General features: G+C 40.0%; 1 protein-coding gene across 1 annotated transcript in view; it reads right to left on the reverse strand.

The window, feature by feature from the left end:
• peak1 (pseudopodium-enriched atypical kinase 1) overlaps positions 1-14,198 on the reverse strand; it is a 104,458-nt gene that overhangs the window by 79,077 nt on the left and 11,183 nt on the right. Inside the window, exon 2 of the mRNA XM_032523469.1 lies at positions 5,820-5,929. The gene's annotated coding sequence lies outside the window, so the exon portion shown is untranslated. The remainder of the gene's footprint in view (positions 1-5,819; positions 5,930-14,198) is intronic.

Raw genomic sequence — 14,198 nt, forward strand, 5'->3', positions numbered from 1 at the left:
TTTGAACAGCTGAAACTTCAGCCTGTTTCAAGAGCCAGGCAAGACAAGGTTGACTTAACAGCAAAACAATAGGTGGTCAGACTACAGGGCTTGGCGCAGATCAAGTGTAAAGTCTTTGGGCAGACTAGTGGCCAATAAATCTGAAACACAGATTACATGACAAGGTGTCAAGTAACTAGATCTATTTTCAGGGACATCCCCCTCTACAAATGTACTGATTTGAGGTTGGCAGACAAGCAATATCCCTGACAGATTAGTATTACATGTGAATTTTCAAATCAAACTTATCTGCATCTGACGAGATGACTTTATTTTTTTGTTTTATATTTGACCTTCACAAGAGGGTCCATGTTCTACCAACCCATGGCAGCAACCATTCATCCTCTTGATAAGTGCTTGTGCAATAACTGACAATGTACCAGCTCCAAAACTGTCTGTAGCTGGGCCTACAGTCTGACTGGCTGGAAACTTTACAGTGAGTAATGGTCATTTACTTCAGTTTAGAACTGAAAACAGAAACACAGGGTAACCACCAAAACGTGTGAAAGAATACCAAATGGCTCCCTTATGCACATGAAAACATGACTAATCGATTCCATTAAATCGCAAGGCCGTTATTGGTTGTGTTAAAGTACAACTAATATCCACGTCTTCAATATAACACCAGCAAAAATGTAATTGACCTTCATGCTTTACCTATAAATGTTGCATGATTTGGTTCCCCCTAGGCCAGATGAAAGATTTATAGTGAATGTCTTGAGCTCGCTAATCACTTGAAGCATGTTATACAGAAAAGACTCCAGCCTTTAATCCCACATGATGGGAGACACAGAATATTGCCACTGCATGTATGGGTTAAGATTCATATGGGAAAGCAGCTTAAATGATGTTGTTGCAGTTGCATTGCAAAACACAAGGGATGATTTGGTGGCATTTTGGAGCAGAAAATAAAACAAGATCAAGAGTCTACAGCCATGATCGTGCATCTGTGAGGCTGTGGTGGAGCTAAATGCTTACATCAACATGCCAATGTCCTAGTTATGATAATGCTAGCATGTAGATGTTTAGCAGGTATAATGTTTATTGTTTACCATGTTGCACGTGTTGGTTTAGTGAATAATTTGGTAACTAACCAACACAGGCAACATGGCAAACAAGTACCAGTGACCAGATGATGGCATAAGAAGAAAAGTCAGAAGATCAAAGTTACCACAATTCATCCCTAATAGTTGTTAAAGATATTTCAGTAAAGAATTAAAAAGTTAAGCTCATGGACGCACTCAAGGAAAAGTCAGGTGCTCACCAAAGCCAGCAGGATACATCCTCTGGGGAACAGGAATAGATTTCAACCAAAGTGGTAGACCAACATTACTGTCCCTAAAGCCATTCAGCTAAAAATATGTTAATTGTAAAGTAATAGTGCTAACACAGTAGGACCACAGATAATCTAAATCTCGTCCAATGTGAAACAAGTTATTCATCCATGATAAATAATAAACTGGAGCATAGGTTTATTTACTCTAAATAGTCTGGATAATGCAAAGTCAAGATGAATGGGAGGGTGGCTGCATGCGTGGGAAAGCATGTCCATATCTTGGCAGCCTTGACTAAGGACTGGGGAAGAGACATAGCAGGCCATGAAGAAGGATGACCTCTTCTCATGCAATGGCACATTCCAGCCATAACTAAGTTGAAACAGACCTTGGATAACTATAGCAGGCAACGTTGACGGGACTGGGGTCACAGCCTGGTGGAATTTAGGGGAGAATGCCCACCCCTCTGAAACCATTTTGAATAGGCTACCTAAATCGACCAAGACTCCCACTGAACCTAGGAGGTTAAGGATGTCAAACCTACTTGACCTTTGTTCCATCAGCAGGCAAGGGCAAGAGAAAGCCAGGCATGTATTTAAATATTGTGGTGAGTGGTCTTTGGATGTAGGCCAGAAGACAAATTTTCCTAAAAATAAAATCTTCATTAGGCTACTTAAAGTGAGTGAGTGAATGTGAGACAATGACAATTTTGCACACAAAGCATATCTAAAAATCACTAGCATCATTTGTAAATCCAATAAACTTGTACTGGTGATGCTGAGGTTTCCCTCTGAGTAACGGTTAGAGAAGTGGAGTAGAGAGCTGACCCATAAATCATTTGATATTGATGTTTCAGACTTGGTGAAAGTCCCTTTCGTTCTCTGAGGTGTTGTGATGGGAACTCCAACAGCTGCTGGTTTCCACAGTCCACTTAGTGGGGCCTGGAGGGAAAGTCAGCCATGGAGGAAAAGCAGGCGTGTGATGGGAATTAATTTCATTCACCCACTCATGTATTGATCTCCACTGTCCTTGGCGTTATTGACATAATGGGCTTCAAGGACAGAGAACTATCCAAGGTCTATCTTTTTCCACTTCCACACTACACTTCCTGGAAGTTAGATACTTTCTATGCCCTGATGGATTTAAACCTTATAAATGAGGTCCTAATGGGACAACTCTACATTGTTTACTGTTGGAGCATGATAGCAAGGGCACTTTTAGTAAGCATTGTTGAAGTGGTAACTCTAGAGGGAAAAAGCACAGGGCACATCCTAATCCATTTATCAAGGGCAATCATAGTGGGGGAAAGCAGCAATCAATACGCAGAGTAACTTAAAGAGCTTCCATGAGTCAACAGTGTGTAATTTTGATGGATCTATACATTAATACGGCCATTCGAAACAGGGCTGCTTTCAGAGCGGTCAGAAACTACAGTACACTTGGCTTATGTAGCAAAGCCACAGGATGTCACGTTATTGTACTGCTAAATTATGAAAATGAAAAGTAAAGAAATTGCATATTTTGTGGAAAAATATCTACAGTTAAAAGGATTTTGGACCTGTTGAAGTAGATGTACTGGCATTAATTAAACTGTCATAAAAATTACAACTCAATTCATAATCTATGTATAATTTGACTTTTTCATTTTGCTAAACCATCTTTATATTAAGTGCCCCAACACTACGCTACCAATCCCACGATTAAGAAACCTTTATATTGTGTGAGTAAATATGTTTTTCCTGTATGTGCGTTCCAACATAATAATAACTGCATCAAGATAAAATGAGTTTGTTTCTGAAGGGGCAGTTTGAATACATGGGGTTCACTATGCGTCATCTTCTTTGTCAGACAATGTTAACTTTAGCAGGACAAGGTCTGGGTGGAAGTGCCCTAATATCTTTTTCCCCCTTGGAATGAACTTAATCTACAGTAGCTCTGAAAGTATGGAGAAAACCAGGGTTATGTTAGTGTTATGTTTCTTTTTGACATGACCGTGTGTGCTATAGTTAAAATTACCAGGCTGCCACCTGCCTGGGGAAACAAACAAAAATAACCTTTTGAATAAAAGGTTCATAATAAATGATGAAAGCTATTAGGTTAATTATTTTGAAATAATCGGCTACTCTTGTCCTCCAACTCCAATAATTACTTACTAAAATTAGAAAATTGTTCGGAAAAAGGGCTGAGGTTACAGCTAAGTGTTTACAGTGCATTTGTTCTAACAATCGTAATCAAGGGATTAGCTCAAAATGAAGGTAGTTGATGGGCCTTGACTTGAGTGTTCATTTGTTGTGTTTTTAGCTTTTGTTCCTTATTGCATCTGAAGATTGTTGGAGATGAAGGAAAAAGGAGAGTGTATAGCAAAAGGATGGAATAAAAACCAGTTGCATGACATTTTAGCTCAGCTAATTGAAATTAACAAAAGTAAATATAGTAAATCTTTGCAAAATCATGTGGACAAATGGTCAAAGCTATTTATTTAACCAGGTTATTAATGGTTCAGTCTCATTTAGTTATATGCAAACTGTTTTAATTTGCTTTGGGGTAGAATACTAAGGTTACCTGCTATTGATTTGCATTCTTCCAGTAGACAAAGCAAACCCACAACTATTTACATGTCTACACAAATTGATGAAAGAGTTAAATGTGCGTGTGGTACTTTCTAAGCGCTGACAGCAATGACTAGAACAAGGCAGATACTTTTATTTTCCCAAAAAATCATTTAATCATACTTGCAAATGAATCCTTTGTTGGTTTTTCTTTACTTTCTAGACTGTCAATGAATACAGCACACACGGTGGCTTTGGTAACTGTTACAGCTCTGACTTTACCACTGCTGCTATCAAATATTCATAGGATAGTTATACCCCAAACACCCCCATATCCAGACTCACTAATTAGGTTCCTCAGAGGAAATCAAGAAGAGATGTTAATGCCACATTCTTGCGTCCTCCTGAACACAAAGTTAAAGACCTCACTATCAGTGCATCAGCATTTAGAGGATAATTATGTCAAAAACAACCCACTCAAATCCTCTCCCCCTGATCCTCCATGAGACTAGATGGCACAGGGTCTAGCAGTGGGAGCCTGTGAACACAGAGCAATGGGTGGTGGCTGGCCTTGACTCATCCAGGGATCTTGCAAGTCCAATTACGCTCAAGCCCATTTCCAAGTCCTTGTAAATACAAATGTGGGATTTTGCTCTGGTGCTAATTATGACTTGTAATCATAAGTAACCTCACAGAGACCATGACATTGCCACAGTAGTTGGTTTCACAGTTGCCAGATAACCTAAACCTTTGCACCATTGACAGCAATTTGACAGCAGGGAGGAGAGAAAACTGAAAGAAAAAGATGTATTGTCAATGTGAAACACAACAGCACTGACAACCATGTTGGGCTAAATGCAGAGGGACTTACTGAGACAACATAGCAGTCTCAGTCATCAAAGTAGAGGTGGTGATAACTACCAAAACAGATCGAAAAACAAAACAAGGCCAGAAATAGCTGCTGAGCTTTGTAGGTGACGTGCAGCTACAATTTTGAAATACCTTGGTCATGAAGTCAGAAGGGATGAAATCATTTTCCAGCAAGAGAAAGATGAGTGTCTACTAAAAAAGTAATTCTGCAACAATTAAATCATCTGAACTTGGCTTGAATTAAACTCCAACATGTGAAGTAGTTGGCTAAATAAAAATGTATTGCAGTATTACATTTATTGCGGTATTACACGCAACATGGCATATCCTATCACTGAATGTATGAACAGCATGTTTTTGACCTCTCGCTTCCCTTTGAGGTTGTTGAGCAGTTTGACAAATTTGACTGCTTTGTAGTGGTTCCTCTGTGCCAAAGTGTGAGAAAACTAGTTACAGAAAGGAAGATTTATAGAAGGGCAGGCACAAAATCAAAGAACCAATAAACATCAATCAAGGTCACAAGAGAAGAAACTGAAAGACACAATATGACCAGCCAGCCTCCTTTTGCAAGGATGACTAACCCTGTGTATAAGATACTAAGTTTACTTCAAATATTTAAACTCAAAGGTATCAGAATGAATACAGTAACACATCCAAACCGGATTGTCTGTTAAGTGTGAAGTTATTAGTCTAGTTTTTGCCTTGTTGTGGTGATGTTGCAGATGGTTGTATACTTATGCAGCAGTTTATTTGTCCAACCCAATATTACTAATGTCTCAATTGCCTTTACAGGCCCAACAACAGCAACATTTCCCAACCCAGCCCAAGCTCCTAAAGAAGAAGTAAGGCACAAACTCCCTCAGAACACAGAGTGGCATAAAACGGCCTTTTTTAACTCATTTTTATTTCCAGTAGCTACAAAGAAATTAGAAAGGTTTAGTTTAATGCAACAGAGCTCCCTGTAAATTAAAACCGAAAGATCTACTGTCATGTACTAAGGGATTGTATAATGGTATGAACAGCATTTTTAATGATTAATTGTCTTTTTGCTGATAATGACAGACAACAGAAAGTTTCCTCCGCCTACCTGCCAGGATTTGCAGCTCCCCGTTGTCTTGAGTGTTACAGGTCTGAAAGCACCATAACTCACTGATTCAGACAAAACCACAGGGCATCTTAACGCGGCAGCCAATTTTCCTGCAGACAAGGGAGGGGAGAGTCGAGAGAGGGCAGATGTCAGCTTAATGTCATCATCAAGTGCTCCTGGTGAGCACCTACTCCAGAGAAGTCACAGATACAGGCTAATTAAAAAATAGGCTACAGATTTTTGTTTTGAAATGACAAACTGACACAAAATATTTAGTGTATTCACTTTTGAATCAACAGAAGCACAGAACAATTTATAATTCCCATATGTACTAAATGTTTCAACCAGGCAACATGTTTAAGTGTTACTGAACACTAGGGCTAAACGATTAATCGCAATATTATCACAATATGTTAAAATGCAATTTCCTAATTGCAAAGGCTGCCATTTGGTCATGTGACTCACGAGAGAAAATCAGTCTGCACTCCACAGCAACTTGTAAAGTTCAATGACAGTGTTTAAAAAGTGCAATCCACATGTGTACATATGTTTATTACTATAAATAATCATGTAAATACTACACATACAGTCACATACAGTATTTGTTTTTATATTTCTGCAATCTGCACTTTATTTTGTGTGATCTGTTTCTGACTTTCATATGAATGTCTACACCAGGCTTGGTCATTGCTCAATATACTACTGCGATTGAAGTAGTTAAATAAAAAATTTCATATAAAGATTAAATAATATATTAAATTATATGTATATATACATATATTCATGCAATACCTAATTTTATCATCACATCCAGGTCTGGCCTCCAGGAAAGAACAGTTTGCTTAATTTATCTAATCTTGTGTTGTACGTACTATATAATGATTTATTGCTTGTTTTTGTTGAATAATACAGAAGACAAAGAGATGAAAAATAATTGCAAATTAAAATCGCAACATTTGTTGAATAAAACATTGTTTAGGCCTACTGAATACAGCAAATCACTAAAAGCTGATGAAAGAAATTCCACATTTGGTAGTTTTCCACACATGGAGATTTTTCCCACAAGAAAAAGGGACGAGGGTAAGATATGGAACTTTAACAAAAGTGAGGTGGAAGTAGGGTGGCTGTGGCTCAGTGGTAGAGCGGTTGCCTGCCAATCGGAAGGTTGGTGGTTCAATCCCTGGCCAATGTCAAAGTGTCCTTGGGCAAGACACTGCTGCACATCGGAGTGTGAATGTGTGTGAGTGCCTGCTTTGTCACTAACAGCAGCATAAACACACAATCTGTGATTGGCTAAAATTGAGAAAATAAGGCTAAAATTGAGAAAATAAAGACCAATCTCTGAAATAATCTGCTTTACACAAAGTTAAAAAGGATTTCTTTGTGGACAATGAGTCTCTACAAGGCCCAAGCTGAGCATGAGCCTGAAAACACACACCGCTCCCACTTGATGTGGGATGATCTTCATAAACATCCACATCACCCAGTCAAAAAGCCATTGTGTTTTAATAAAGCCAACAGACTAATGAACCATTCTACAACACTGTCACGTCCCAATTCTCATTAAAAGCCATGCATCAACAGAATTAGTCATGAACCACTCCCCTGCCCTAAATTCATCCCTGCAGGCACGGCCTTCTGGTTTCGCTCTCTTTACTGTAGTGTGCTCAGGCAAGAGACCAAGCTATATAAGGAATTAGTGTAGAGCCCAGCTAGTGGCTCTAAACTATCAGAGCCAAGGGTTTAGAGGTGGGGAGTCTGTTTGCACTGAAAGACTTTTTATTTTTTTTGTTTTAAGAGGGTCCACTTGCTAAACATGACTCGGGCTTTAATGTATAATCCAACACTAATATTGGCTGCCACTGGGCAGAGGATGGGGGAGGTAAACAGAATGTTTGTGTGAACACATGCAGGTGGGAGAGCTGTGCACATGTCCAAGCCTGGGTGAGTACCAATTCATTTTGTGAAGGTGTATGCTTTTTTTAATCAAAATTCAAACTAACTTAATGTAATTTGCGTGTATATTATCTCGATCGCAATTAGTATGCTCTTGTATTAATATGAGAGGCTTGGCACTTGCTAAGAGAGTGAGTAAAGGCAAAGCCATACATAAAGAGAGCGACAGATATATAGTACAAGAGAAAACAAAGCATCCCAATGAAAGTAAGAACTCGTTCAAGTTGAACTGTATTTAAAAGTCCAAAATGCCCCACATATAACAACTAAAAAAGAAGAGCAAAAATAAGAAATAAAGCCTAATGTGCAGTCAGGCCAATTCTCCACTGGGCTTACCTTTGCTCCTGGTTTTAGCCGTGACCACTTCCTTCCTCTGGCTCTAATTGACAGCGCCCTACAGTATTTCTACGTAGGCCAGGGTTTTCCCTACCATTTTAAGGCTTAGGGGACAGCACCCAAGCCGTTTTGGGCACGACCTAAATCGAATTAAAATAATAATGATCCCAAATTATGCAAAATTGCATATTTGGAGTTGAAAAACGTAACATTTTCTTAAAGGAAGAACTCCTTAATCCCTTAAGTCTTCCACAAACCTAGTAGGCAGATTGCTAAACACCTCCATATGTCCTTTTGTGGCAATTAAGCAATGGTGATAAGGGCGGATACGGAGCTGAGCACACCAGGCGATTGCTACTGTGATGCAAACTGTTTTATTGCATCCCAACAGCAATACTGCTGTTCACACTCACTCTTTGAGCTCTGCCTATGTTATAATGCCTCCACAGGTAAATTGTGAGTCACAAGCTGCTGCTGCTATGATGCCATGTTGGACAACTTTCATGCATCATGTTTGGGAAATTATCACTCTGAGACAAAAAGAACCAAGAGTCTAAGTTGACCTGCCCGGACATTGTAGTCGAGAGTACAAGATTTAAAAAGGTTAAGATGTCAGCCTTTGGCAACACACATGTACTGGGCTTTTGATCTCCAACTCAAGATAAGACCAAGAGATTCCTATAGGAAGGAAGCATGCCAAGCTCAACAGAGCATAAATCAATTATACTAGCCGTCAAACCAAATTATTGTGACATTATTGTACTTGGCTGGCTTGTAGAGCAAAAAAAAAAGTTTCAAAGACACTGACATACTAGCTTATTACAACCCTGTTCATGCAAAAAAGACCATGGCAAAGAAAGATGGCTTAAAAAATAATGTAAAGCTGTATAGGAGATTGCTGTCAGGAAGATGCTATTGGGCATTGGAAAATTGAGAGGAAATTGTATCTGAGCCTCTTTTTTTGGGATCTATATTTGTTTTATTTTTGTGACAAACACCACAACATTTAACACAAATTAAGTATCTTTTTTAGGACGTCAGATTACACCGACAGCCAGGAACAGTGCTCCTTATCATTCACAAAACATTCTGGTGTCTGCATTAAATGTACTGATGTTTCCTCCTCTTAGCCATGTGCCTAGATTGGTTGTGTGTGCAGACTAAGTGGGCTGGGCGGCCACAGCACAGACAGCCGACTGTTTGCAATGGTCCATGGAGCATGTCTTCAGGCTAAGACCCTGTTCCCAAGACAACAACAACCAAGAGTTCACCATGACCTTTACAAGAGCCTGGAAAGTTGGGCATTCCGGATTAAGTTAAAAAGACTTCAGAGATTCTGTGGCTGCAAAGGAAGAATTGGCACGTTTTTCTCCAAGATGTAATATTCTTGCACAAATCCAGTGTCTGCATACTGTAGTTCTGTAATTCATTCAACAATTACTAACACTAAATACCTAAACAGCTGTAGAGTGTGTGAATCACAACCTAGATTAACATCTGAAAAAATATGGTCACAGATAGTCAAAGGCCATCAACAAAAGACTCACTCAAGTCTACTCAAACCTAACCCGATATAAAACTGTTGCTCTGTTTCCTTGGTAAAAGGAGTGTCATGACTCGAGCATATCGAGGAAATGCTGCATAGGTAGGCTGTGACAAGTGACTGAGGGGGATATCAAATTTGTAAAACAATAGTCATGCATGCCAAACGAATAGACAAATGACTGGAATGGAGAGCTCTGTAGACCCTGTGGAACATTAGCCATGATGTCATTATTGTGCATCTTAGAGCCAAGGCAGAAAAAAGCAAGTACTGATCTTAGAGCAGAGGGCTTGCATTACATTTAGATGGCATCAGACTCTATATTTAAATTGCAGGACAGGAAAGGACTCTGACATCTCCTGGATACAAGTTACTTAACAATAACCTCTTATCACAGATTTTAAGGTATATTCCCCTTCCTGTTTCTTCTTTTTTTAATAGTATTTGTATTTATTTTCACAATCCATGTTTCTCCTCACAACTCCTTCACAACTTTCTCTTCCCCTCTCTCCATACGGTAAGCCCACTGTTCAACTCCCAGGGCAGGCAGCTGGCTCTACATTAGACACATTCGAGGGCAAAAGGGAAACTCCTGATTGTCATGGTGAGGGCAGCCACCCTTGGCAGTGCTCAGTGGGATTCTAGTTGTTTATGGTTGACACTAATTACAGATCGGCAGACCCACCAAGCTCTAGAAATTCTCTTAAGTACAAAGAAAACACAGAACTGGTTGATATAGAAAGACACAGACTGACCATTAGAACTGTCTCCACTTGCAGCAAGCCAGATAAAACATGGAGTGATGTAAACTCAATGGGGTGGCTTAAAGACATCACTCAGCATCAAGCTCACACTCCATGGGGAAGCCTATTAACTTGCGCAGGGGCACAATGTTACAGTTTTACTACTACCCTAAGGGGTGATGTAGCCGGCATTTTGAGAATGTATGTGTAGAATTGAATTCACACTACAAGCTGTTGTAAAGCTAATCATGAAGATAATCCCCCTCTTCACAGCTCCGTGTCCCACTTCCCAATCGCTGTAAATCCCTAGTGGCAGCGCTTGTTTCAGAAAAGTGTTGCATTAAGCTTTACATCTTTGGCAGGGAAACCCTGTGCAAGATGACTCCAGTCAGTCATTTTATATCAGTAATGGAATTCAAAAACCTTCAGCCCTGTTGTAACTACCCTTAGTATCTTTAAAGATTCTCCTACTGGGCGGTGTTCTTACAGTATAAAAGATAATGGCATCACCAAGAGACAAGAGAGACACCAAGAGAGGGCCATCCTTTTTTTTTTTAGAGATATCAGGCATTTCAAAGGTACGGAGCCCCTAAGGCAGTGCTTCTCAATTATTTTCTGTTACGCCCCCCCTAGCAAGAAGAAAACTATTTGCGCCCCCCACTCCCCATTTTTAGACACAGCAAACACACCGGTATTTCCTCTTCTCCAACTGTAGTCACAGTGAAGCCAAGCGCTAAATACGCTTCGTCGTATTTCCTCGTCTTAGCTTTTGGGTGACTTTCTTTTGTCTCATTATCTTTGTCTCTCTCCGCTTTTCTTTTCATCCCTGATAAAAACTTTTTCATGTTGGGGGTTGCTATGTTGAATAACAGAGGCTATAGACAGAACGCAGTCGGAGCTTTCTGTTGACTCAACACTGCTAACCAAGGCAAACCTGTTGTCCTGTAAGTCGTAAAATGTTGCACTGTCGCAAACGTGACATAAGTAACAATGAGAGCGCCACTGCCGCCAACTGTAGTGGATGCGCAATTACACTTTATACTAGTACGGCCAAAAAAAAAACCTGTTCCCCAGGGTCACACGCGCCCCCCCCAGGTATTGCACCGGTATGCACATACCCCACTATTTGAGCACTAAGGGGACATGAGCAAAAAAAAAAAAAAAAATCTAAAGTTTAGTTTCATGTGCTGATGTAAAATCTTAATGTGCAGAATATTTTAAAGTTTAGTTTAACGTGAGCACATTGTAAAGTCCGTGTACGTTATCACTAAAACTACTAGTTAGATAGAGAGTCCAGACAAGAGGTGGGCATCTACGTGAATTGTTGATGGCACATGAACAGGGAATCACTGTGAAAGCTTAAAGCTGTGAATGACCTATGTCTTGTTGCAGATAGCTGCTTGTTTGAGCTGAATAAAAAGGTGTCAACCTAATGGAAATTGTACGTACATGTACGTATGTGTATGTGACAATAAAGTACCTTCACCTTTCACCTTTAAGATAGTGAACAAAACCATTTTTTTCATCAGTTACATAAACGCTGTGAGACCTCATTCTATGTTTGATATGTTTGCTCTATTCGTTCGGTCTTTATGTCCTTGTATAAAACGACTTTGACAAACCTGTTTAATTAAAGCTCTTTATGATGAAAGTCAGCCTGATTACTATGCATGTCCTCCTTTCTGTCATGCCTCCACACCAAGTCTAATTATTGCTTATACAGTAAAAGTAAATGAACATGCCCAGCTAACTAGCTGAGATGTAATGGGGGACTCATGAGCGTGTGAGCAAAAGAGATAGCTTTTAATTAAAAGTGCTGGTGGATGTAGGATGAGTGTGAAATATATAGCTTATATGTATTTTGTGCATGCGCGTGTGTGTGTGTGTGTGTGTGTGTGTGTGTGTGTGTGTGTGTGTGTGTGTGTGTGTGAGAGAGCAAGTGGGTAAGAGAGAGAGCTCTAAATAACTAGCTAATTTCAACCTCCTTAAAAACAGTTTACTTACTAAGACTAAATTATTATTTAGTCAACTAATGAATACAGAACAATTGATTAGATTTTTTAAACGAGCAATGTCCTTGTATAGGAAGTAGGGATGCACCGAATCCAGGATTCGGTTTTGATTTGGCCAAACTATTTTTTCTTTCACCAAACCGAACCCTACGCTTACACTAGGCGCGCTACACCGGTCAAAGTAATGACGCCGCCGTTGGTTAAGGTAAGGTGTCTCTGTAGGTGGACTGTTAAATGCAGAAGGCTGTGAGAAAGTGAAAATAGAACTCGCAAGCAGAAAAAGCGCCACCCAGCAGCACCCCGAGCCAAAAGAAGGCGACCCAAGCCGAGCCAAACGCCCAACCCGCAATGACAACCTGTCCTGTGGCGGAAAAGGCCCCAAACAACACACAACATGGCCGCCGCCAAAACACCTGCGCTATTGTTCCTTTCACAAAATACTAACACAATGAGATTTTTGATAAATAATCGACAGTAATGTGGATACAATGACTAAGTATATAACAAAACAGCTAGAACAATCTGGTAAGTTCAGAAAATGACAACTTTACTGTGATGCAGCCTTTAAAATCAGGACAAGACAACAGTTATGTCATATTACTATGATATCCAAAATTTAAGACAATATCTTGTCTCAAATCACAATATTGATATAATATCAATATATTGCCCTGCTCTACAAACGTCTTTAATCGCTTTGGACCTTGGATTACTGTTTTACTCTTCACCACAACTGAACTTGTTTCACATTCCCATTCTAACATTAAACAGATATTGTATAATAAAACAAGTGGGGACATCTCACAGTGTAATTAATAGTATCACCTTCCTTATTTCAGTCCTCTCTTTCCACCCCAAAACCCCACCTTGCTTTTTCTGACGCTAAAAGAAACAAACATAGAGGGTTTCCTCTGATCTTTGCCAAGTTCCCATCACGTGTCGGTGCAGTTGTTCTGCCCTAGCCTTCGCCCAGAGGGAAGACGATCTGCTGGCACAAGGGAGAAATATGCAAGCCAGCGTATTTCTCCATTTACATCTTCTGTTCTTCAGCAAAGAAAACAAACACACTTTCAACATTTTTACTGAAAATCCTCCTTTACAGTGCCAGTGAAAAAACAAGGATGAAAGCAGTCCATATATTTAAACATATGCTGTCCCAGACATATAAAAATATAAAACTGAATGCTGGAGCTTGTGCAGCTGTGGTCTTGTTTGCTTGTCTCATACTCATTGGCTAGTTTGTGCACAGCCACTGTTCCTGTCAGTCAACAGTCCTCTGGATCATAGGGCTTCCAAATCCTCCTCCACCTCCTCTTCCTCCTTCCATGGCCCAGATCTACTGGCTGTATGCCAATATCTGGGCAGGACACCCACCTGCTATCACAATGACACACTCATGGCACGCAATAGTTGCACAAGCAAACAGTCAGTTCAAACACCAAATCCACAAACTTACTCTTAATGTCCGAATAAGGACTTCTTTTCCTTCTTACCTCATGTTATCTTACACACAATTCTTAGACAGACAGGTCACACTTCTCCTATGAACCACTAGCCAGGAGCCCCAGTCAGCCTGATATAGTATGGGCCCAGTGTGGGCCAGGGTCTGAAGGAATAGGAGCATTTGTTTTCTTGCCATTTCGATCTTCATGCGATCCTGATCATGTCACGCACCAAACAACAAGCGGGGAAGGCGGGGGGGTTGTTACTGTGACAGAGATTTGGCATGCACCAATAGTGTTAATAAGATCACAACATGGATGGGCTGTGTGTGTGTGTGTGTGTGTGT

Source organism: Etheostoma spectabile, chromosome 8 (genome assembly GCF_008692095.1).
Source record: "Etheostoma spectabile isolate EspeVRDwgs_2016 chromosome 8, UIUC_Espe_1.0, whole genome shotgun sequence".
Taxonomy (NCBI): domain Eukaryota; kingdom Metazoa; phylum Chordata; class Actinopteri; order Perciformes; family Percidae; genus Etheostoma; species Etheostoma spectabile.